Source organism: Balaenoptera physalus, assembly GCF_965194825.1.
Source record: "Balaenoptera physalus genome assembly, chromosome: 14".
NCBI classification, from domain to species: Eukaryota; Metazoa; Chordata; class Mammalia; order Artiodactyla; family Balaenopteridae; genus Balaenoptera; species Balaenoptera physalus.
The window spans coordinates 42942527-42970158 of NC_138893.1; the positions used below are offsets into that span (position 1 = coordinate 42942527).

General features: G+C 38.4%; 1 long non-coding RNA gene across 2 annotated transcripts in view; it reads right to left on the reverse strand.

Annotated features, from left to right (window-relative positions):
- LOC309643051 overlaps positions 1-26296 on the reverse strand; it is a 134755-nt gene extending 108459 nt beyond the window's left edge. For both annotated transcript variants that reach the window (XR_014253510.1, XR_014253511.1), the window contains exons 1-2: positions 26200-26296; positions 14959-15013 (exon numbers count right to left, since the gene is read on the reverse strand). This is a non-coding gene — a long non-coding RNA (uncharacterized lncRNA). The remainder of the gene's footprint in view (positions 1-14958; positions 15014-26199) is intronic.
- Positions 26297-27632: the final 1336 nt, after the last annotated feature.

Below are 27632 nucleotides of genomic sequence, written 5' to 3' on the forward strand. Positions count from 1 at the left end.
TTGAACAATATTTAGTAAATCTAGAGAGTTAAGATGAAGTATTATGAAGACTTTTGTGACAAACCACCTTCTCAAAGTCATTTCCATATCACCATACATAATACATGGTCCCATTCTCATCTATCCTTAGTCAATTGTCAGCAGAGCAGAGTCAGCAAATGTCCACCGAGAGCAAGTTTTGATAGGAAATTGCAGTGGGCTTGTGTTGATGACGGGAGAGCAGTGTGTGATGAGCACCTAATCCTCCTACAGGCTTATACAGAGCTTATCTAGTACAATCAAGGGGGAAGAAAGTTCCAGAGCAACCTTGATTCTTCTTATTCTCTGAAATGATTCCTCTCCCATGACAAACTCTTCCATGATGTGGAACAAAGGCATTCCCTATTTACCAAGTACAGCACAGATTGTGTACTCAGGTAAAATATTCCACTGGTTTCACAAATGCCAGGAATACCACCTGATCTGAGTATATTTTCAACTAATCCCCCAGGGGCAACATTTGGAGCTTCCCTCTCTCACCTTTGAACCCAAGTTTCTCTAATGACTCAGACCTACTCAACAGAAACATTGGGAAGAGAGAGCCTGCAGTAGCAGACTTAAGACTTCAGTCTTAAGAAACCAGAGAAGGTTCTCCCTGCCCCATCTATGATAACTTCCAGTTCCAGCCTTGCCTGAAGGGCAGGTGTGTTCTAACCAAAGGCTTGTGGCCACCTCTCTTTCTACCTGACGAGAGGGAGCTTCTGGCTGCTGAATTCAGCATGCAGGTGATCTGAAGTCAGGAAACAAAGCCTTCTGAGAACTCAGTTTGGGGCTGCTGTAGTTATAGGGGGGCTCACAGATGTTTGCTTGCATGAAATCCAAACTAGAGATTAAAGAGAGGGCCTGAAGCATAAGGAACAAAAGAATACACAAATCAGAGAAATCATGAACTGTAGACACACGGTCCCGCTTGTCTACAAAAGGAAAGTATTTTAATACCAATTGCTTGAAGGAAACACACACACACACACACACACACACACACACACACACACACACACACACAGACGCACACATACTCCATTATGTTGAAACACAAATGTTGAAAATACTGCCCATGTAAACTTACCCAACTCAACTGAACTGTCAAAAAAGGCCCAGATGAACAAGAAGGTAGTGAGGTTTAGAGTCCAATGTAAATGCATGCTTTTGTTTTTCAATATTCTATAAATGACTTGAAGTTTCAGCAGCGATATATTAAATTCTTCTTTGGAAAGCTTCTTTGGGGCAAAACCCAAAAAGGATGAAAAGAAGATAGCCTGAGAGATAAGATAACAAAGAGCTGCAGCCTCAAGCTGCAGAGTGGCCCTAAATATACTACTTATTAAGCTATTTTTATTTTCAGGCACAGTTTGTTACCTTTTATTCATTTATTCATCTCACTTAATCCTCACCACCACATAAGAAGAGAGGAATTATTATCTACATTTTACAGGTGAGGAAACTGAGGCTCACACTATTAAGTAACAGGGCTACAGTCACACACCTAAATATTTCTGTAGTTGGAAGTCACACCCAGTTCTGCAAAATCCCGCAGTCTGTGCTCTTACTACTCTTAAGAAGTCATGTTTTGTTGTCACTGCTCCCTTGTGAAACTCTGTCTAGCTCTGGTGGGGGAAAGTGAGAACTCCCACTCCAGGGAGGGGCTGCCACACTCAAACCTGAAAAACCGTGGTCCAATCTGTCGTCTTCAGCCATTTTCCAGTTTGTGGCCACATAGCTTTATCCATGGTCTGTTAAATACGTATTGTGTCTTTCTGTGGCTGAAATGGAAGTCCATTTAAACATTCATTTGAACTTTACTTTCATTTTGTATATGTTGACCCTCTTTTTAAAGCAAAAAATTTTTTAAAGGGCAAAAATTAAGGTAATAAGCTTCAGATTTTCTGAAAATGTCCATATTGGCAGAAGAATTTAACTACAGTGACCAGGCATGAAAGCACTGCTTCCTTTGGTCAAACCTCTTCCTTGGATTATATTCCAACACTACCTGGTGTACTGCAATTTGATTCTGGTGCTAATCATCTGGAATCAGTGTAGAACCCATAAGTTAAGGGCTCAGTCCTCCATAAGACTGTCCTCATTTCAGAAGCCAGCTGCACTTCAGGGATCCCACACTTCTGATCAACTGGCTGCAAATTCAGGGGTTCCTACAACCCCTCAGACTCAACAATTTGCTAGAATCACTCACAGAATGCAGACAAGTGCTTTGCTTATGGTTACAGTTTTGTTATAAAGGATACAGATCAGGACCAGCCAAATGAAGAGACACATGGTTTAGGAGGGTCCCAAACGCACGATGCCCTCTCCCCATGGAATCATGGCCCATCTCCCTCCAGGCACATTGACATTGATGTGTTCAACAACCAAGAAGATCCTCTGATTTCATGTCCATAGCTTTTAACTGGAGTTTCATTACATAGGCACGATTGATTGAATGTTGGCTACATGATTGAACTCTATCTCCAGCCCCCCACTCCACTTCTCGGGAGTTGGGCTGGCCCAAAGAGCCAACCTTGTAATCACACAGTTGGTTTTTCTGGTGACCATCCTCATTTGCATCATCTAATATCATTAATATAAACTCAGATGTGATCCAGGGGGCTCATGCATAACAAAGACACTCCTATCACTTGGGGGAAGTCAAAGGATTTTAGAAGTTCCACGCAAGGAACCTGCGTCAAAGACCAGACAAATTCTTTATCATACAACAGATGGGTTGGGGTACTTTTTTTGCTTTAGGATCTTCGAAACGGAATGGGTGTCTACAAAGAAGGTCTCTTTTGGTTAAAAGTAGAGTGATAACACACTTCATTATTCTTATGCCTGAATAAGAATAAGAATAAGAATATGGGTAAGAAATGAGATTTCTTTTTTGAAAGAAAGGGGTATTGCAAATTGATGGGGATGGCAGACAACAGGGACTTTGATCACCCTAGTCAATTTCTATTTCACTCCCAAGAAAGTGTGAAGGGTTTGGGACCAATTTGTAAATTCTTGGAGTATTCCTTGCCAAGACAAGAGCTTATCTTGCCTCTGTTAGTTATATATTTGAAACTGAGGGAGACTGTTTGCTCAAAAGGGACAACAGTATGCACAGAATTCAATCAAACTTGACATTGGTAGGCTGTCCCTATTTGAATATGTGTATAATTCCATAGCAGATGACTCAGGTTATTCTTACTCTACATAGAAGACAACATATGTAACATTCTCTTCTTCACTTATTGCTTTTTCTGAAATTTCAGGGTCTGACAAGTTTTTCCAAATTCAAAGGAGTAATATCCGCCCCAATCATAACTCCACCTATGGAAGTGATCATTATGTCTTTTCCCTAAAAGCCAATCATGTTTATATACTTCAAAATTTGTTGGCCACCAACTACAAATATTGCAGGACTTCATCTCCATTCTTTTCTACACATCAGTGTCTGAAAGAGTCAGATACTTCGTATTACTTTTTCATACCAAAAATTATCTAAAATATCCAACACTACTCTAGTCCTACAATTCTGCAGGTCTAAAAAATCATGTTTTAAAAAATAAGGCTCTTGGAAGGGAAGGCCTTATTTTAATCATAGTTTCTATGATCCCAGGGTACCTAACACACACTAGGCAATCATATATATTATTATCAGAGTAAGTGAATTGATGATTGAGAGAAACACTAGCAAATCAAGAGGCCTGAACTGCCTACTGACACCTATTTTCTGCAGAAGTATTAGAGAGCAAATCCATACCCAGATTCCTTTTGTGCTGGTTCTAGTATTGCCTAGTGTTTTTCTATAAGGGGCAGGAAATATTTAGGTGTGAAACTCCTAAAGGAGAAAAGATTGAGTTAAGACTCAGAGTCTTTTGGAACCCAGATGGGAACACTGTTTCATTTTATGGCAACGACTGAAGAGCATTCCACAATAATTTCCAATGAGTGCATTTGAGTCTCATACACGAGGTCCTCAGTCCAGTGTACTGGCCCCATCCGTGACAATGGCAGAGAGCCCACAAGCAAGATCAGCAGTCTGGCCCAAGTAGGAGGAGGTGGCTTGGTGGAGTGCAGGTGACATAAACACTGCAGTGGAAAGCCACCAAGTCATTTCATAGCAGCCTGACTTGGCATTCATAGTCATTAATAATGGTAATAATAATATCAATAAAAATAATGACTGGAAAAGGAAACACCTCTAAAATGTGAAATCAGGAGGTGTTGGTAAGGTGGCCTATTGATAGTTTGAAGCAGGAAATGTAAAGATAAACACAATGGTTTGAAATTTCATGGACATAGAGGTTTGAGAGCTTAAAGCAAACTTAAGCGTGCAAAATCCAAATTCTATATTTGAAGAAATGAAGGCCAAAAGAAGGAAGTAACTTTTCTATTTCTCACTCAGGATTATACAGATAAATGACTAAGATCTCATACAAATCTATAAGTATATTTATTTCTTTACCTACTCTAGAATGTAAACGCCATGAAGGCATGGTTTTTGTTTCATTCATTCCCTAAATGTTCCCTGTTACCTAGAACAATGCCTGGTACCCATCAGGCAGATGCTCAATTCCTTGAATGAGTCTCAAAGTATATACATAGTGATAAAGATCTTGAGTTTGGGGTCACACATATGAATTGAAATATTGACTACCACCTATTAGATATGTTACTTTGGACATGTTACTGAACTTTTACAAACTTTTAATAAGACATTAAAATAATGCACATAAATCAATTTGATCAGCCTGGTACTACCTAGTAAGACTCAATGAATGCTAAACATAGTAATAGCATCGGCCATATTTTACGTAACTGTTGATTACATTATTATTTCTAACGGATATTATTTCATCCAATTTTCTTCCAAAGTACAGGGTTTTGACACCTTGCTTTCATAAAAGAAACCTTAGGCCATTCTCATACCCAGTCATTCTTAAAATGCTTTAATTTTCTTCATGAAAATACATTAAGAAGTGTGTTGAGAATTAGCATTCATATCATGACCTAATTTAACTTGCTGAGCAGCCTGTCAATTGCTGTTTTCTTTTTTTAATCATAATTGCTCCCCAATTGTTCATACATTTAAACAACCAATGCCATTAAATCAGAGAATATCCTCAGTTGAGGATATCAAGATAAAAATTATCTGATGGGAGAAGCTGTATTGAGTACTATTTCTAGTTTTATAATGCGTGTGCAGCAATTTAAAATAGTGCCCCCCACTGTTTATGTTTATTAACTCAAAGAAAAATAAGAACGCTCCAGGGTTCTATTTACCTAGAAATCACTACAGCACTAACAAACAAGGGAAAACAATTCCAGGCCAGGATTGCCAGAAACTACATATGGAATGAATGATGAAAAGACCTGCTGGGGTAATTAACAAAAACGGTTAGATCCTTGTAATGCAAGGTGTTGTTCTCTTCAGCAGCATCGGTATCGCATGGGAGCTTGTTTAATATGCAGACTCTGGCTCCACCCCAGACCATGGACAGGCAGTGGAATCAGAAACTGCATTTTATCAAGGTTTCCAGGTGATTAAAGCTTGAGAAGCACTGGTTTAGGTCATTTTAAAAGGTACACAGAATAAGAACTGCTTTCTTGTTTTAAAGCATTTTGTTTCATATAACAAATTCTTAGAAGCAATTAAAATAATATTGAACCAAGGACATAGACAAAAGTAAGAAAAATCATCATAATCCCATCACCTAGCAAAAGCCACATTATATATGGATGTAAGTGTGCAACTTCATATGTATCAACAGCAGGCCATGCTATACATGCTGCTTTGTAATACGCCTTTTTTTTTTTTTCTCAAATAGTACATCATGCTCCTCTATCTAGGACAATAAACTGAGCTCTCTGTTACGATTTTGAAGGGCTGGGTAAGATTCATGGTTTTTATGTACTCTTGTTTATCAAATGTTCTATTGATTGAAATTTTGGTTATTTTCAATTTGATGCTATTATAATCTCTAAGTGGAACACCTCTGTGATATGTCTCCTTGTGCTTGTGTATTTATATTCTGAATCCAAGAATATTCATCATTTGTCACAAGTTGCACAATGTTTTAGCACAAAAAGCACTGGATTAGGAACCAAAAGACCTAGATTCTAATCCCAGGTTTAGTTTCTACTAACTTCCCCATCGCTGTCTCAGTTTGCATATTCATGGATGAGAAGTTTGAAAATTATCTTTAAGGTACTCCATAGTTTCAAACTTTCAATGGAAATAATGAATTTTCTATCAAATCTGATATTATGATGCATTTTGCAGAGAGTTTGCTTTTGTTTTTCTGTCATTGATAAACTCTGCTAACTACATTAATTTAATCTAATATCAAATGTTATTTGCATTTCTTAAGTTTACATCAACTTGACAGTGAGAAAAGATGGCCTAGGGAAATCCTAGGTGCCAGAAGGAATTTAACCTGGCATTAGATATTTATTGTATTTTGGAAGTTATAGTGCTTTGCTTTTAAATCAGGCTTTGATCCCAAGATACTCACAGCAAGTATTGGTTGGTGTCAGAAAACCAAGGTTTTAGGCCTAATTCTGTTATTTACTAACCACAGGAATTATGGGCAGGTTATGAAAAACTATTTTAGCCTCACTTTCTTCATCTAAAAAAATAATTATCTTAAGAGGTTGTAGGACCTGGTGTGTATTATTTGAAGTCCTTAGTTCAATGCTTGGCATGTATAAAATGCTCAGTAACTTTTCAGCATTTATTATATTTTCTAGAACTGCAAACTTCTTCTTACTTTGGAAGCTTTGAGGACCATGAGAGGACAAATAAAAATGCCCAGATGCCACCCAAAAAACTCAAAACATGATGAGAATGTGAAAGCAGCTGAGGCTTAAGGAGATCTGGATCACACACTCATTTATTCTAAATTCATCCTGTAGATGTAGAATATAGGACTTAGATTAGGATAGGGTCATCCTGTCCCAAATATAAGATTATGTAGAATACAGGTTGAAGTTATTATATTTCAAATGGGGAAAATAGGGTACAGGAGAGAACTAACTTGCCCAACTGCTGTAGCAAGCCACTATCAGAGCTGTGGTTGACTTTCTGTTTTTGGTCCAAGCTTTAGCCACCAGCCTCACTGCTGACTCAGGAGAAACACCGGAGTCAGCAATGTCTGGGTGCTCTAGTCCAGTGACAAATTATTATTATTCTGTGGAACATGAATGAGCAGCTTAGAAAATGTCCAGATGGACAAACTGTATAATCATCCTCACTATTAATCAGAGAAAAACCATATGAAATGTTGTGTTTGACCTATGAAATTTCCACTTTAAAAAAATGTTAACACTCAGTCTTGGCAATAGACCATGGAAATAGCCCTTTGGCAGTAAGTATTGAAAGCTAAAAATGTTCATTCTATTTCATCCAATATTTCTTCACATAGGGATTTATCCTAAAAAATTAGTCATAGGCACACAAATATTTATGAACAAGTATAATGTGAACAATAGGAAACAACATAAAATCTAACAACAGGACACTGACTAAACAAATTGCAGAAATAATGCAGCCACACACAGTCAAATTTTAAAGGAATACTTAATGGTATGAAAAATGTTCGTAATGTATTAAGTGAGAAAGCAAGTTACAAAATAGTAGATGCAGAATACACCCCATTTTGTACAATACAGCTAAATGAAAACACATGCAGATATGAAAAAAATGGAAGGGTTGATATCAAAATCTGTAAGTTTGGTCTTTGGAATGAGGAATAACTAAGTAATTTTTTTCTGCTTTATTTTTCCTTTTCTGTATTTTAAAAATACCTCCATTGGATTATCCTAACATAATCACTCTGCACTAAGTATTTAGGTGCCTCTTCTTGGTAAAGAATTCCAAGCACAAGTGTTCCTAAAATTAGCAGTGATAACGAAATTGCTCTTCCTAGTCATCCCCTTTATGGACCTTCAAATTTAAAAGGCTTCTCCATCTGGGGAGTTTCTCCATGCAACAGTGGAATCAGACGACATGGGAGGCTATGTGGAGCCAAGACATTTGGTTTTTATCTACACTGAACATGTGGAAAATCTATGAAAGATCCAACAAATCTGCGATGTTCAAGAAGTTCCCTAACGAGGCTCAGAGCAACAATTTTATCTCAAACCAAAATCTACCCCCGTGTTACTACTTCCTTTTCCTACTGCAGGAATCCTTCTCAAACTCTCTCAACACATTTCTCCAAGGAAGCAAACTGGGATTTGGACTTCATCAGCTCATACTTACTGTTGCTATGTATTCACATGGTTTTGATCATTATACTATTATTTTCAGAGGTAGGGAGTCTCTGAGAGTCATGGAGAAAAAAGCAGTTCAGCTGATTATAAATCAAAATCTAAGACTACTTAGTTTGGACCACTCTTTTGGTGCCCCCAATGTAGGAATTCCATAACATTTTCCTCCTATATTATGTGTTTTTCCATAGTATCTTGACGACCTGTACAGATTTTTTTCTACATGTATTAAATTCATTTATTTTGCTTATACTAACCTTGAAACTTTTCACTTTTTAAAGTACAGTGATTCCTTTGTTTACTGATACTGCCCTATTTTGTTTGCCAAAGAGCAGAGTTCTCAATCGCTCATTTCACACTTATTCCATATGCTTGACCAATTTTCCATTCTCTCTCCAGTAAATCACGATGACCATTAAACAAGGTGAAACATGATGTTCTCAGCAATCACCTCCCCAAAAAGATCTACCTAAAATAAGTCTCTGTTCTCTTACCACTGAAACTTGCATGACTGCTTTCCCCAGTAAGAGCAGATATACTGGATGGAGTTGTGGTTTGGCACATCATAAAGAATTTCAAAGTTCTTCACTTTATTCACCAGTTAAGTGACAAACTAAAGATGTCTGGCTTAGTGAGGAACCCAGACCCCATATCATACAATTATCATTTGGACTCTTTAGGAAAAAGCATTTAGATATATTGATACTTAGGAAAAAATCTATAGCAGGGATTAGATAAAGGAATTCCAAAATCTGAAGAGTTTTCAGGCAGAACTTTTTGGGCTGGAGTAAACATTAAAATCACCTGATCTATCATTCTTTCTGCTATATACAAGTAGATCTTTGTGTAAATGGAGAAGACAGCCCTAAATTGAGGTCAAAGACCAATATTGACTCACATTAAGAAAAAGTGTCTTAGACACTTTCCCAAAGATCTAATTAAACAATTTACCTCCAGAAATATTTAGTAAGAGACTGGTGAGAATTTGTCAGAGAAATTTAGGAGATATTGGGTAGGAGTTAGCTCTGTTTCATCCCAAATCATACATCTGAGAATATCTCAGTGACAGTTGTCCCTTGAAGCCAGTAAGTGGAGGGTACATAAGAAAAAAATTCAATCATAAGCATGCCCATCTCTTAAAGATCATTGATTTGGCACCGGAATGTCTATTTTATGCACCTTAAATGTGCCTCCTGTATCCAGAGACACAGTGTGGTACTGGTAGAATGAAAAATGAACTGAATCTCAGGTAAGAAAGCCTGAGTTCCCCTGCCACTGGAAAGCTGTATGACTTTTGAGTATTAACACCATCTCTCTAAAGTTGTATTGCAAGGATTATATCCATAACCTTTTGAAAGCTGTAAAATATTTTACAGATGTTGAGTAATTTTACTTATATACATTAGATGGAAGTTATTTCAATGGGAATGCTCATTTGTAATTAATAAACTCTTTTCCAAAGTCCCAGTTTTCTAAGAAACACAAAGACCAACTATGCATCTCATATGATTGATAAGTAGTTTCTAAGCCCCCAGAAATGCTGGGGTCTTTTTCTTTTTTGCCTGCAGTCCGCACACCAAATGTATTTGTTTTTACACTGTAAATAATTGCCTGAAACAGCTTCCTCTTATTAGTTGCTACTATCCATCGTTGGCTTATATCTTGATTTCTCTACATCTGAAAAACTAGTAAGTCAATTTTATGTAAATCATCTAGAATAAGAGCAGAATAGAATAATTATGCAAAGAAAATCCCTTGAATAACTAGCTCTGGCATAGATGGCATGCATGAAGAACAACAATATTAACAAATATGAGTACTATCTTTAAGGGGATGAGGAATGATTTACATAAAGGAAATTACGGTTATTCAATATCAGATACAACAGTCAAGTTACATGGCATTTCACTGCTGAAACAGGCTGAGCATCCATTTCCATTGTTTACCTGAGTCACAAGCCCGAGGCTTTCAGCTCACTCATCTTGGGAATCAGTGGGGCCTAATGGACTGAGTGTGGGCTGTATGGGCTGTTGACTCATTTAGTCACCTTGGGCTAGATACTTATGCCCTTGGAACAATTCATTCATGAAAAGGGGAGACTCTTTTTGTTTTTTGTTTTTACCATCAACTTGCCTCAAAGGGTTACAGTGGGACTGGTAGAGACAGCAAGATTATTTCAAAGTTGAGTCTCATCATCCACTTGAGTTTGGGAAAATAAAGCAAAATCAAAATCCATAACCTAGAATCTGCCCCCAGTCATCTCAGAAAACTGTCGAACTATCTGCACTGGTTTGGATGAATAGGAAACAGTGATGTTTGGTGGGTAAATGTTAATTTTTCGAATCAGACTGCCTGGTGTAGATTCCAAATCTACTACTTCATAGCTGTTTAATACCAGGAAATCACTTACCCTCGCTGGCCTTAGTCTTTCACCTGAGAATGAGGATTATCATTGTAAAATCAGCTTGTTTGGAGCTATGAAATGAAATAATTCATTTCATGGGGTGTGCCAGTAAACGTTTGGCAAGCAGCTCTTCAGGTTGAGGTGGAGAGGTCAGCACGTGCTGATTTCCATGGTGTAAGTGCCCCGCCCGGGCCATTTCAAGCTGGGAAGATGTCCATACAATCAGCTTGCCAGCCCCAGCACACACCATTGATATAAATCACTTAGCACTGTGCCTGGAATCTTACAGGGCTCTGTTATTGTAATTAGTTATTATTGTAAACTTCCTCATTATTTTGTTTTGAATTTTATTATTACTGAACTTCACTAAACTCCCTTGCTACCCTTCCTCCAAAATATAACAAAAGAAAGAAAAATTATAAATTAGGGAAATGATAATGACAATTAAAAAAATAAAGCGAAACAAAAAGTCTCCTTAATGTCTCTTGTTTAGAAGGAAAAGCCAAGAACTAGAAGACTTTTATTTTAGGTCTTATTCTGCACTATGGTTCATCTGGCTTGGGCAAGTCATTTAATCTCTCTTTGGCTCAGTTTTTCTGCCTGTAAAATGGGTGAAATAATTTGTGCTTTGCCCACTTTGCTGGAAAGTTTGAGTATTAAAATCAGAAACTTATAGGGAAATTCTTTATAAACTTAACAAGTCTTGTTTTATATTCAGAATCATTGATTCAGTAATCCAACTTAATCCAACTTACAAGATTTATCCTAAGGAAATACAGTCAGCTGCCCCCTATATCTACTGGTTCCTTATCCCTAGATATGGAGGGCTGACTCTGCTATGCCATAATATCCACAGATTTTGGTATCTCCTGGAACCAATTCTCTGCAGATACTAAGGGACAGCTGTAATTATAAAGAAGTAAGAAGGCTTTTTAAAAAACCAAACAATTGAAAACAACTGAAATGTACATTATTGTATTTAACCTGTTTTAGGTAATTTATTTTAGGTAAGTACAATTGAATGCTTTGTTAGTGTAAATGAATATTATGCAAATGTATATGCATATTATGCTATCATTTTAATGTTAATAAAAGATAACTTTGCCATAGAATAATATTGTCTTCATGAATATAAAAACAGTATTTTTCTAAGAGAAAAATTTTATGACAGATTATATGGCAAAGAGTCACAACTGTATTATATTACAGACATAATGCAATATATGGTACAGTTGGGAAAAAAATTGGGAAAGGAATGCAAAAAGGACAAAACTGTGGTGTTACAATCATGGATTTCATGCTATAAAAGCCATGAGTAAAAATCAAAATTTAAAAAACCCATTATGAAAATAGTTACAGGGTAATAATGTATTAATGGAAATCTAATAAGTAGAAAGACATCAGCCCAGAGAGTCATCTCTTTCAAAATGACCCTCCAGGGGTGGGATAGGGAGGGAGGGAGGGAGACACAAGAGGGAGGAGATATGGGGATATATGTATATGTATAGCTGATTCACTTTGTTATAAAGCAGAAATTAACACACCGTTGTAAAGCAATTATATGCCAATAAAGATGTTTAAAAAAAAAAAAAGACCCTCCATATTTTTTTCCCATATCAGGCCTAGTTATTTGACTAATTACTCCAACAAAGGTGATTTTTCTGAGACCTGAGAGAAAATGGAAAGGGTGGCAATTTTTTAAAACTAGAAATATAGAAATTTGAGCTGGTGACAGCTCTTCTTTTCCAGGTAAAACACATAACAAAATTGTCACATATACTGTCTCATACCCATGGTTAACCCTCCTAGAGAGAACGGTACACTGGAGATTTCTGACTGAGGCAGACCTTGCCTCCCATTCTGGTCCACATGTTGGTGCTCAGATGACTTGAGTTTTGACTTGATTTACTGTAAGCCATGACTCTGGGGCCTTAGTCTTCCTTGACCTCCAGTTTGCTGCTGACTTCTTACAACCATATGTTTCTGTACAACACCCTGCATTCCCAAATCCCAGGCACACCTATGGCGCATACTCCAAAGCTCTATGGGGGCCCTGTAAATAATGACTCAGGATAAGAACCATATCTCTATTCTCTCATGGGTCTGAATTACCATTACCTTTGCGGGGAGCGGGGGTGGAATCTTAAAGAACACCGGAATGAAACTTGGAATGTGCAATAAAATGAAGGGCATTTTATTGACAACACTTGACAGAAACAACAGCTGTTTTCTGTGGCTATCAATCAACAGGCTTTAACTTGAGTTTGCAAACTAAAAATCATACAAGGGCAGGCAGATGGCACAGAAGGTGATGAAGTTGCTGAATTCTGTTAAGATCTAGAGTAACACATTGCTGGTTGTGCTATGTTTTAAAACACTGTGTGAACTAAATACACTAGCCACTCAGAACATGTCTGCAGGCTGCTGGTCTGCTCTAATTCATGCCTGCTGCCCAACATAGTGTAGAGAATAGCAGGGATGCTCATGTGGTGAGGTAGCATGTCCAGTTGAGAGAGAATGACCTCTGCCTGACCTTCCTTGCTGTGTCTCTCCCCTCGCTAAGCTGGCCCCACAGATTCCTCTGTTCTACCTCTAAGACCAATCTGGGCTTAAGCCAGAAAGGATGTGAATAGTTCCTTACTGCTTTGACACAGTAATGAATAGCCTCTGGTTCCCCACCTTGTTCCCAGAGTCTCTGTCCATCCCACCTTCAGGAGTCCAATCAATTCCCAGGTTCATGCACCCAAGCACCTGGCTATACTGACTGCCTTCCAACTGCACCAGTTTCCAGAACATGATTCCTATATTAGTTCTTTCAGAAATGAAAGCCAGGTCCTGCCTTCTAAACTGATAAAGCTTCCTTCCTGTGGCCTTGTATCAAATGAAATGCCTTGGGACAAACATGACTGTCCTTCAAATGTAATATCTAAGCTGATGGGCTCATAGTTTGATTACAGAAAAGGTTTTGTGGCTTAGACAGAGATGATCAAATGCTCTGGATTTGGATTTTATCAAAAGCTGTAGTGAATTACTAGAATGCAATTCTGATGTTTTAAAATATCCTTAACAGAGCTGAAGATGACTTTGAGTTTCCTGTCAATAAATTAATCAAAATAGTTATTATATTGATAGTTGATATATACCTCTTTACTCTACGCTCAGCACTGTGCTAGGAGCTATAAGGGATTTAGAGGAAAAGTAAACCATAGTCTCCGTCCTCAAAAAGTTTATATTTCAGAAGTGGACCCCCACAATCATACTGAGAAAAAGAGTATACAATAAAAGTCAGTATATAAATAATAACAGTGAACAACTACTGAGCTTCTACTGGGCTGGGCAATTTACATAAGTGATCCTGTATCCTCACAAAAACTCGGAAAGTTGTCAGTTCTCCCTTCCCCATTTTACACATTATAAACTGAGGTTCAGAGACCTCAGCTTGAGGCCACATAGTCAGCAGAATGGTGGAGCCAAGGGTGTCTGGATGCTGCTCTTTCCTCTGAATGAGTGGTTCTCATTCCTCTCTGTGTATTTGCCTCAACTGATGTACTTTAAAAAATACAGATGCCTGGGCCATGCCATCAGAGATTCTGTTTATTTGAGGCCTGTGTATTGGCATATTTAAAGAATCCTAGGTGATAAATGTCCATCAGCAAATGAATGGATAACTATGTGCTATATATACACAATGGAATACTACTCAGCCACAGAAAAGAATGAAATAATGTCATTTGCACAAACATGAATGGACTTAGAGATTATCATACTAAGCGAAGTAAGTCAGACAAAGACAAATATCATATGATATCATTCATATGTAGAATCTAAAATATGATACAAATGAACTTATTTACAAAACAGAAACAGACTCACAGACAGGAGGATAAATTAGGAGTTTGAGATTAACAGATACTAACTACTATATATAAAATAGATAAACAACAAGGTCCTACTATATAGCATAGGGAACTATACTCAATACCTTTTAATAAACTATAATGGAAAAGAATATGAAAAAGAATATATATTTTTTTATGTAACTGACTCACTTTGCTATATACCAGAAACTGACACAACATTGTAACTTAACTATACTTTAATTAAAAAAAGAATCTTAAGTAATTCTAACATGTTACCAAGGTGAAGAACCACTGTGCTAAATCATTCTGCCACCATGCAGCCAAATGCTAAAAACAAGTATACAGTATTCTGAAGAGAGAGTTTGGTGTGGAATGAGACAATGTGTCCCTAAACCACAGACTTACAGATTAAGCATCTTGCTCCAGAGTTGTAGCAACAGGTACCCGATTTCATTGGAATCTGTAAAAAAGAGATAAATGGATGAAATTTGTAATATGTGCATATTGCTCATTACTGATTGCACTGTGTCTTGTTACTCTTCTCATCTGAGCTTCACAACAACCTGCAGTGTGATAGGTCAGGTAATTTATGTACCAATGAGAAAACTGAGACCCAGAGTGACCAAGTGACTTACTGAACCTCACTTGGTTCGTTAGTGCTCATTTCACTGCATCACTCAGCTGCTCCCACAGCATGGAACTTCGTGGCACTGCTGCAAGCTGAATGGTGAGATCAATCATTGAAGAAGCTGCTAATTGAGTGGGGAGCAGGGTATAGCTATATTAAAAGTAATCGCTACTCTAGGAAGTACTTTTTAAGCTCCTATGACAGATATAGCTCAGCCTGTATTATCATAATCATCCCTGTAAATAAATTATTTAAATTAGGCTATGCATGTTCATGAGCTTGTGAAATGCAGAGAAACACATTTTTTCCCAAGCCACTTGCTCAGGGCATTAGTGTGCATTTCCCTCCATCCCACATAACCCCAAATATAATGGCTTGAAACACTTCAGACCATGACGAGAGGAAGGCGTAGGAATGCCCATTCAAACAAGGGGCAAAGCATCGAATTAGTAGCTTTCAGCAAAACTACCCTATTTGGCCTGTGCTTCCAGAAAACAAGTTGTTATAGAATAATTAATTTGGGGAGGCAGCTACACGAAGCTGCTACAACACAGCGAGGAGCTGAAATACCAGATGGTGCTATCAATGAACAGCAGATGTTTGTCAGTGAGCTGGGATCCTGGCTTTAAATTCCCAGAGTAAAAGGCTTTTCTAAAACAGAGAAGAGCCCACTGTTATGGGTCCCCTCTATGGAATCTCTGCACATTGTGGAACTTTCTGGAGTTGCAGACCCAGCTCATTCTGTGTTGGTGCATTCTTCTTCCTGGCCTTGTGGATCATTTCACTTTTCTAGAAGACCTAAGGAAAATGGGGACTTCTGGTCCTAGGACACTTGAGAAATCTGTTGACTGGTAATTAGAGAATAAGGAAGGAAAGAAAAGAAAGTCCCTAAATGATTAAGATGTGTTGTCTATTAAATAAAATAATATTAGACAGCTAAAAGAGATATAAATCAACTAACATGAAGAGGTAAAGGTTACTCCCACATACATTTAATTCTTCAAAAAGTGTGCCTACTGCAAATATTTTCTGAAGAATTATTATCATTAATATCATTTCCATGTGAGAACACAGAGTTCCCATTTTGAGGTCACCAGATCTGGGTATAAATTCCAGCAGCAATTCAAGAACGCACATTATGCTGTCTTGCTTTCAAGTAACAAATAGTTAATTAAATAGGAAATGAATGGATCCAAGAAAGAGCCAGATGACTGGGCCTTGAAAAGCAGATAAGACAGTCCTTCTTCTCCCAAGGAATTGGAAATGACTTGAACGCAGCTTGGAAACCCTATTAAGATGGAAGCCACGTGCAACTCAGGTAGGAGGAGGCCAGCAAGCCTCATACATTTACCACACAGCGTTTGTCCAAAGAGCTTCCCAAGGCCTCTCATTTCTCAACAGTGAGCTGAGAAGCACGTGAGTTTATGTGTTCCTGAAGACATCCTGGTTTGTGACCTCTATTCTCTCCAGTTTTCATCCTCCTTGAAGAGTCCTGCCACCTTCTATGGAATGTAAGGGACGTCTAACAGGCAGCCCCTCCTCAACATGCAGACAAGGGAAGAGTAGGAGATAGAATGCCAGGGAGGACATTGATACTTCCCTCTGGCTCATAAAAATGCTTTATTTATATCGAAAGAGAAAAATATGACTGAGGACACACCTTTACCCACTTCCAACACATATTTTCCAAGTGGCAATCACTGATTGCATGTGAAAAAGAAAATATAATTAAAAGAAATATAATTAAAAATAAAAACTTCTCCAAATCCAGAAATCCTGTCCACAAATTTAGTAGAGAAATAAAATAATAATAGAGAAATAAAATTTAATAATGCTTATTAAATAAGCATTAACCCAGAATGTGATGCACATCACAGGCAATCCTGAGCCTTCAGTAAAGACTGACAAGCATGAAAGGCTGGCACCTCCCATCCTGTGACAGGTCAAAGTCATCACATTCAACAAAGAGAAATGAATCAATACTATGTCCTGGGCCTGTATTTAGTGAGGATTTGATTGACACTTGTCCCTTTCACTCCTGGAGACAGGAGTCCTCAGGAGAAAATAATTCTTCCAACTCCTCTATCAAGGTATCTCCCTTCTCCTCCCTCACACAGCCTTTACCTGTTTGCCCAGACTCAGACTTTAAGGGCCAGAAAAATCCTTTCCAGAAGTGGTAGCCCTCAATCAACTGGCAGATGTCAGTAAATATTAAATAGTCTAAAAATTTCAAGTGTTGGCAAGGCTTATGGGAAATGGGTCCTGTCATGCATACCTAAACTTAATCTAAATTTGAAAAATCAGTTTCTCTTTCATTCATATCTTTGGTCCTTTAATGGAAAGGTGCAAGAAAATATGTGCATTTAATACCTGATTTTGGGAATACCATAATTTCCTAGGCTGGGATGAGACATGGGTATTGTGGATATCCACTGGCCTTCAGTAGACACCTGTTACGATGCCAGTGTTACAATAATTATCACACATGGATTGCTAATTATCAAAGATTGGGACTGCAGAAATTACACACAGTACTCATAATGGCTATGCATGGTAGGCTATTAGCTCAGAAATGTAAGAAATATAACTTTCATTCATTTAAATCAACATAATTTAGCCCCATGTATCATCCAGCTGGACTAGATAGAAAATCAATTTCAGTCATTATGGGGCCCCTTCTATCCACAGAACTATTCTAGCATCTCGAGACATAGGTAATGTCCAGAAAAGGGAGGCAGAATCCCTTATTTCCTTGCATGCTGACTGCTGATATCCTTATTGTCCATGCCTGTAGGGGGCGCTCTTTTTATTGACTCCGTTTGTGGTATGAGAGACTCTGGGGTGAGGCTAGGTCCCTGGCGCTGGTGGTGTTATCCTGGTCACCCTCTCATCTATTCTTCTCTAGAGCCTGCCTAGGTGCTGTCTCAGCACCCCCTACCCTCACCTGCCCAGGGATGTAGAGCTTGCTCTCTTCCCCCAGCGCGGGGGCACTGCTTCCTGCCTTTGGAAAAGCTCTGCACTCTTCTTCAAGCCACTCTCCACTTTCCTGTAAAACCCTTTATCTTCAACAGACTTAGAGTTTCATTAAAAAAAGGGGGAGCCAGAGAGATAGGCAAAGTCTTCCTGCCTTCCAGGACAAATACATGTGCATATACATTTACAACAGATTGTTCTGAAATCACTTCATATTTTTGCAGTGCTTCAAATCACAATCATGAACCAAAATTGGCATAGATGGTGAAATGATTCAAGTTGTTAGAAATTTTGGAGTGGCTAGTGATTTTGAAATTATCTAAGAGTTAATCTTTCATGAAGTTTCTAAAGTTATTTTTTTATTTTGTGTGGAAGTCTGAGTTATTCACCTTTACAGATCTGTATTTAGATATATTTGTATCTTTATTTTGGCAATGCAGAAGATTAGTGACTCAGAGCAGTTAAGCCATTTAAGTTAGGTTGCACAGGGAGTTTCTGATTAAGGCTAAATGCTGTTCAGAAGTGCACGCACGTGCGCGCGCGTACACACAAACACACTCAGCCAGCTATCTCTTCACTTAAATGTGAACTGCCTTAGGTTAATAACACTCAGAGGGGCAATCAAGTTCATACTTATTAGAGACAACTTTAATACAATATAACAAAATGCCATTGCCTCTGGGTTTATTTCAGGGCCCTCATTCAGTACAAATACATCCCTAAACTGTCTTGGGATTCTGATTCTCAAGTAAGTCTATGTAGGAAGCTCTTGAGGGGATAGCCTGCCTTGGGGCTTTAAATTCATATGATTGTCAGCTGCCATCGGTACTACCCAGGTACAGAGACTTCTTGATAAAAAAACAAAACAAAACAAAAAAACAACTTACTCATCTGAAGATAAAATGACTAAGCAGGGACTGAACTATTTCTCACCATTCTGAGCCAAACTGAGGTTATCATGAGTTAATAATAACACGAAAGAATGAAGATAGATTTGATGAATAAATGTATACATCAAGAAAAAAGAAAAATCTCAAATAAACAACCTAACTTTAAACCTCAAGGAAATAGAAAAAGTAGAATAAACAAAGCCCAAAGTTAGCAGAGGAAGTAAATATTAAACATTAGAGTAGAAATAAGTAAAATAGAGAATAATAAAACAATAGAGAAGATTAACAAAACTAAGAGTTGGTTATTTGAAAAGATAAATAAAATTGACAAATCTTCAGCTAGACTAACCAGGAAAAAAGAGAGAAGGACCCCCTCCCCCAAATAAAATTTTAAATAAGAGACATTACAACTGATACCACAGAAAAATAAAGGATCATGAGAGATTACTGTGAACAATTATTCACCAACAAACTGGACAGCCTAGAAGAAATGGAAAAATTTCTAGAAACATACAGCCTACCAAGACAGAATCATGAAGAAATTGAAAATAATGAGTAAGACCAAAGTTGAATAAGGATATTGAATCAGTAATAAAAAAAATCTCCCAACAAAGAAAAGCCCAGGGCCAGATGTTTTCACTGGTGAATTCTACCAAAAATTTTAAAAAGAATTAGTACTAATCCTTTTCAAACTCTTCCAAAAAAATTGAAGAGGAGGGAACATTACCCTGATACAAAAGCCAGATAATGACTCTACAAGAAAACTATAGACCAATATCCCTTATGAATACAGATGTAAGAATTCTCAACAAATGCTAACAAACTGAATTCAACAGCTCATTAAAAGGATTACCAAGTGGGATTTATCCCTGGGAGGCAAGGATGGTTCAACACACACAATCAATAAATATGATACATCCTATTAATAGAATGAAAGAAAAAAATATGATCATCTCAATAGATACAGAAAAAGCATTTGACAAAATTCAACATCCTTCATTATAAAAACTCTCAACAAATTTGGTATAGAAGGAACATACCTCAAAATAGTAAGGCCATATATGACAAGCCCACATCTAATATTATACACATGATGAAAGGAGAAAGGTTGAAAGCTTTCCTCTAAGATCAAGAACAAGACAAGGATGCTCACTCTTACCACTCCTATTCAGCATAGTCCTGGAAGTCTTAGAACAATCAGGCAAGAAAAAGAAATGAAAAGCATCCAAATCAGAAAGGTAGAAGTAAAACTGTTTGCTGATGACACGATCTTATATAGAGAAAATCCTGTAGGCTCCACCAAAAAACTGTTAGAACGAATAAATAAATTTAGTAAAGCTGTAGGATCCAAAACAAATTCTGGTGAGGATGTGGGGAAAAGGGAACTCTTGCATGCTGTGAATGTTAATATAAATTGGTGCAGCCCCTATGAAAGACAATATAGACCCATCATTCACATTCTGGCCTCAGTTTCCTCATCTGAAAAATACAGACACTTATACCGGCCCCACATTTTCCTGGAGTTCTCATGAGATTCAAATAGGAGAGCAAAGTGTTTTGAAAAGCTAAAAACACTATCCAAATGGAAGATTGCATCATTATTTCTTATTATGTGCTTCCTCCTAGACATAAAATGAACAGTTTTTTTTTTTTCTGACAGCCTTTCTGAAATTAGAGGGGAGGTGAGACTTTGTTACAGTAACAGTTTTATAAACACATAGCTGAAGAGGTAAAATTTACAGCAAATAATTTATCCTTCCATTTTTATTCTGTCCCAAAACAACGCTTTTAAATTTGGATGCTCTTTTTGCTAACTCTGTAGCAGGACAATGTAAGATAAATTCTGTACTCAACAAAAAGTTTTTCTTGAAATCAAATGAAAAGTGTCTCCCTACGTTTACCTGTATTTGGTAAGCAGAGATGTCTTGTTGGATGCCTCCTTCCTACTAATTAATTCATACTCTTATGCATTCACCTGAATGTTTTCTTCTGCAAGCTGAGCAGAAATTCCTCCTAGGAAACACTTCAAATATCCTAAGAGGTCCCTTCTTTGTAACTCCAAATGAGAATGGAACATCACTTTAAACTAAATTGTCATTCATTGTTGTAAGGAAACAGGTGAAATGTTGCATTCTGTGAATGATTGCTTCAAAGAGCAAAGCCCAAATGTGGCAGGCTAAAGCAATGACATTCATGCTTTGTCTCATTTATTTTAACAGGTGCAGTTATGCACGTTCACGTAGGTAAATAAAGTGGCAGGCAGCATGCTGGCAAAGAGGAAAGACACGTTTTTGCCAAGGAAAGTCTTACTGTAGCTCAAGATCATCAAATTTTGCCTGAGATGAGCACCAAGCTACTTTGTGTGTTCTTACAAATTTTTTGTAATGCACAGTACTGGGAATCTTTTCGAAATTTCATCCTACAATGAGATAAGTAAACAACCCTCTAAAAGCAGTCACATAGGGAATCCCAGGTTTGGCCCCCTGCTGGTGAGGGACTCAAGGCTGACTTTGGCCTCAGGGCAATGCTCTCTCTCTGGGAGGACACTAATTCTATGGAGCCCTGGGACTTGAGAAGGGAAGGCAGAAAGATCCTCCTTTTCCTTTCACTGTGCTCCTTTTGGATACAAGCCTGAGACAGAATAACAACTAGAAGAATTGTGAAAAGAAGAGATGCAAAAAATACAGAAAGCAAAGGCAATGTATATATAAAGGGGATAAATGATGGTACACTGGCGTGAATTTAATACTTAAGAACTATGGCTATAACAACCATCAGAAAACTGAAACCAGGAAAATGACTAAAATTGATTATTTCTAGGAAGTGAGGTTTCAGGTGAGGAGCAGTGAGATCAAAAGCTGTTGCTTTTTATGATAAACCCATCGTGAATTTTTATTTAACCATGAGCCTGTATTACTTTGATATAAATAATTAATGAGGAATAGTATAAATATGGCACAGACTGAAAGGACATAAGTTGAGATAGAGTGTGAACTAAATCCCAGACAAATGGTTGGGATCCATGAATGCCCATTTTAGAAAGCTTCCCAGAAAATTATGATAACTAACAGGTATTGAGTTCTTACGATGTATCGGGTATCATTTTTAGAGCTTTATGTATATTAACTTATTTAATCTTTAAGAAACATTATGAAGTAGATACTATTGTTCCCATTTTACACAGGAGGAGACTAACAGAGCTAAATAGGTTGATCATTTGCTCAAGTGTACACCACTAGCTCCAGAGCCAGGATTCAATCCCAGGCGCTCTGCTGGCACACACTGCGTTTGTCTGCTCTGCTACACCCAGGTGACTCCAATGCACAGGAAGGTCTGAGAACACTGAGTGACAGGATGGATTTGCGGGGGCTCCTGATTTAGAAGGTCCAAGGTACAGCTTGGGAAACACTGCAGTAAATATTTAATGGTCTTCACTTTTACTCCTAAACTTAGACCTTTGGCCCAGATATTTCCATTGAACTCCATACCTCTACACCCTGCAACTTATTCTGTACATTTCAAATGCACCCCACCACGTCTTAGAACAAACCCACAAAATCCTGTGAGTCGTTCTTCTCTTGGTACTCCTTGTCCCAAGGAAGAGTATTACATTCCACACAGGTGAGCAAGTCTGAAACTTGGAAATCACTCCCTCATCTTCATTCTCTCATCACCCGCATCACCCTGCATCAATAACTGGTGCCTATCACTCTTCCCTAAGTCTCTCACAAAGCCACATGCTTTCTCCTTGACTCTTGTAATTATCCCTCCAATCCATTCCTCACACTACAGTGAGTGTGAAGAAGATACAAAGAAGTCTCTCCTTAACATTTACCATTAACCCCTTCCTGAGCTGCACTGTCTGCCTCCTGGGCCTCAGCTTGGACTCTCCCCCATTCCCGTGCTCCAGCCATAAGGCCTTCCTTTACTTCCTCCATCTTCCCATGTTCCTTTGACCTCAGCTTCCGCACAACACAAGCTGGCCCCTTTGCCTGGAATGCCCCCCTCCACCTGGCTTAGGAAAATTACTTAATCACTCAAAGCCTTGGTTATCTCATCTGTCAAATGCGAGTGAAAGTGCCATAAATCAGAGTTGTTAAAAATATGAAATAAAATAAAGACATAATGTTCCTGGTACAAAATAGATGTTCACCAAATTTGTTTCCCTAAAAATATCCCAGAATCTTAAATTTTTCCCAATAACCTTCATATAAAGATAAATTCATTTAAACTTGTTCTCTAATTGTGATTTATAAAACTTCAAAGTAGGAAAGAACCTTTAAAGATCTGTTTATCTCATTTTAGAAATTTATTAAAATCATAATGTATCTTTCAGTGAAGCGTTTGTGCTGTAGTTTTTAACTGCTGTCAAGTTAATAATATCCCTTAGAGTGTGGAGTCTTTGTTAAATGTAGATGTTAGATGGCTATAATTTTCAAAATTACTGCTTTGTTCTTTAACCTATCAGCAAAAATAATTAATGAAAAGTATGCACTTTTAGAGGTAATCACATGAAAAAGGATTTCAAATAAATGAGCAAATAAAAAAAGTAGCATATAATTTGTAATTAGAGATTATAATCCTTGATAACTGGCAAATGAATTGAACCTTTTTGTTAATATACAGTCGACCCTTGAACAATGTGGGGGTTAGGGGAGCCAACACTCCCTGCAGTTGAAAATCTGCCTATAACTTATGGTCGGCCCTTCACATATGTGGTTTTTCTGTATCCTTACTTCCAAATTGGCAGATTTAACCAACTGTGGATCATGTAGTACTGCAGTACTTACTACTGGAAAAAATCCTTGTATAAGTGGATCTGCACAGTTCAAAGCCATGTTGTTCAAAGCCATGTTTTTCAAGGGTCAACTGTATAAGGTGGCAGCAGAGTCACATTCCCATTGAGGGTAAAATGACTAATAAAAATACTATCAGGTTGGGTGTGGGGAGGGATAAACAGGCTGAGCACAGAGGATTTTTAGGGTAGTGAAAGTATTCTGTATGATACTATTGACATAATGATGGATACATGTCATTATACATTTGTCCAAACCCATAGAACGTACAACACCAAGAATGAACTGTATTGTAAACTATGGACTTTGGGTGATTATGATGTGTCAATATAGGTTCACCAACTGTAGCAAATGTACCACTCTGCTGGGGGATGTTGATAATGGGCCAAGCTTGTGCAGGGGCAGGTGCTATATGGGAAATCTCTGTACCTTCCATTCAATTTTGTGATGAACTTAAAACTGCTCTAAAATATGTCTCTTAAAATACTATAAAGAAAACTGAATTATTGAAATAACAAAAGTATAATTATATAAGGAACATCAGTAAAAAGATAGACTCAACTTGTTATGGTCACAAAGGGAGTAGTTAAAGTACAGTACGGACATGCTTGCTTTTGAATATAAAAATTAAGGATATATAAAAACAAATTATTTTCCATCTTCTCCCCCCCCACTGTATCATTGTCTGGTCCTGCTGGGTGTATAATCCCACTTTGTGAATGAATTTTATACAGAAGAAATACGGAGGGAATATCAGAGAAGCAGGGACAGTAGTGTGGAAGCTGCTAGGGTAGACATGGTAAGGAGAAAGAGTTGAGATATATTTTTCATGTTTAGAGTCTTCAGATTTCTTGTAGGAACCACCTATCTATACCCACTGCCTGGCTGCTGACATCAACTCCCCTTCCCCCTCCCCCACCCACTGGAGAGCTCATCCTTCTAGCATCCCATCAATGGGATCTGTTCAAAACTCTTAAGGGAAGGGTGGATTAGAAACCACTTGATTATATTAGTCCACTTCTGTACCTGATTAGGCTATTTCTTTGGTAGTTTTGTTAAAGGAGATGTATTTGGGGAATTTGTCGTGTTTTTTAACCACTTCCTGTTGACAGTGGGCAGAGGGGAGCAGAGATCTATGAATTAAAAGGTAGTGTAACAGTAGTAACCACACACGCACAAAAAAAACCCAAACAGACAACAAACCAACCTTGGAACTAATTTAATCTAGATCTTTCTGATTAAACCCTTCTTCAAATGGAAAACTAAAATTGGAGATGAAAAAAATGGTGAAGCCTTAGTGAATTCCTCTCAAATGGATCTCAAACTTCCCCTTTCCAAGGAGCTTTTGGAGGAAGTTAGTTCAGGAAGAAAGGAGGTGTAACCTTTATGGGGAGAAAAATCAGCTGTATTTTCACCAAGTTTCTGCAGGAAGTACTTCAGGTTGGAAAAATAATTTAAGGCAGTAACAGTCCTAAGTTGAAACGTAAGCATATTAAGGCAAATAAGTATTGGCTCATAGCCTTCAAATATTCTGATTTCTTCTCTCCTACCCTCTTTATATATGCTTTTCCCAGTCCTATGTTTAACTAGGGATCTATCTGGGTTCTACTCTTTAATCTGCTTTTCCTCTCTTGGAGGAACTCCAGCATACTTACCCAGGTTGGAAAGGAGGTAAGCTGGGCATGAAGAGAAGGCATTAAGAAAATGATTCTGGGGTTTCCCTGGTGGCGCAGTGGTTAAGAATTTGCCTGCCAATGCAGGCGACGAGGGTTCAAGCCCTGGTCCGGGAGGTTCCCGCACGCCGCTGGGCAATGAAGCCCGTGCGCCACAACTACTGGGCCTGCGCTCTGGAGCCCGCGAGCCACAACTACGGAAGCCCGAGTGCCTAGAGCCCATGCTCCGTAACAAGAGAAGGCACCGCAATGAGAAGCCAACGCACCGCAGCGAAGAGTAGCCCCCGCTCTCCGCAACTGGAGAAAGCACGCACGCAGCAAGGAAGAGCCAACACAGCCAAAAATAAATAAATAAAATAAATTAATTAAAAAAAAAAGATTCTGCAAAGCTTTCTGAGTAGAAGGGAATGGCTAGCCTGGAGTTCACAAACAACACTTGTAATCTGGGGTGAGGGAGAATCTCCACTGTCCCTTCTCCTATCTAGAGGCCACAGCCCACCAGATGTCGTTATCTTTATGGAAGGGTACAGAGCGAGGCTCCAAGGATGAGACATTAGTCAAGGGAAACAAAAGGGAAATTTGGAAGGTAATTCAAGGCTGTTTTAATGTTAGACATCCCTCCATTAAATATCAACACATTCAACCTCATTGGCTGAGAAGGCTGCTCTCCTTCTATTCCTACTTACCTTGGAGTGATCTTAAGAATTATGACTCAGGGAACTTTGTTATAATCCCGCCTTGGGAGAGTCTGTGCAAGAGAAGTTTTCTTGAACTCTATTGGAAACATCAGTGAGGATCTATTCTTATGTTGTCTTCAAGGTAGGTCTGTCAGACACAGAGGTCAAATTTTTAGTGATGTTACCATGAAAATAGCAATGGAAAACACACACACACACACACACACACACACACAGGAATTATTATTATTATTTTTGTAATAGGCATTAATTGTCCTGAGATTCATTAATTTAGTCATGGATATCTATTGTCTAATTCCTATGTACAAATAGCAGTGTTACAAAGTCTACGAGGACTTAGAAATTTGAAGACATTTTAGCCCTATTTTTTTTTTTTTTTGAACATCTTTATTGGAGCGTAATTGCTTTACAATGTTGTGTTAATTTCTGCTGTATAACAAAGTGAATCAGCTGTATGTATACATATATCCTCATATCCCCTCCCTCTAGCATCGCCCTCCCACCCTCCCTATCCCTAGCCCTTTTTTTTTTTTTAATTTATTTATTTTTGGCCGCATTGGGTCTTCGTTGCTGCATGCGGGCTTTCTCTAGCTGCAGCGAGCAGAGGCTACTCTTCGTTGCAGTGCGAGGGCTTCTCATTGCGGTGGCTTCTCTTGTTGCGGAGCACAGGTTCTAGGCGCGCGGGCTTCAGTAGTTATGGCACGCGGGCTCTAGAGCTCAGGCTCAGTAGCTGTGGCCCACGGGCTTAGTTGCTCCGCGGCATGTGGGATCTTCCCGGACCAGGGCTTGAACCCCTGTCTCCTGCATTGGCAGGCAGATTCTTAACCACTGCGCCACTAGGGAAGCCCCCTATCCCTATTTTTTTAAAAGACTGGCTTTTAAATAAAAACTTAGTAATTTAAAACATATTTTTAAAATTCACCCACCAAAGATCTTCATCTGAACCTTTAAACAGCAGTTGAGATTCTGGCCTGATATGATCCTACAATTGAAAACTTTAGATACTGGAGGGGACTTTGCCGTCTACACAATCCCTTCATTTTAAGGCTCAGTTGGTTGAGAGGTGGCTTGAATGTACATGTACAAACGAGTGGCAGAATATCCAGTACTGGAGCTGAAGTTGGCTAACTTCATTTAGGTTCATTCGGAGACACTAAAATGCACATATCACCACCTCTGGGCTCCGCCTAAAGGTGAAAACAAGACCAATGTTGTCTGGTACCTGCGGGGGATATCTGTGTCATCCTTGGCCTTCCGCATATTTCTAAGTAGGGCTGCAAAGGTGAGCAAAATCCAGCACAGGGCTTTCTCTCCTGGAACTCGCGGTTTAGCCTTTCTGTCTTCAAGAAGTCTGCAGTATTTTGAGGAAGCCAAAACACACCCCCACAAACCTGCGGAACGTGGCCTGTGGGAAAGTGTTC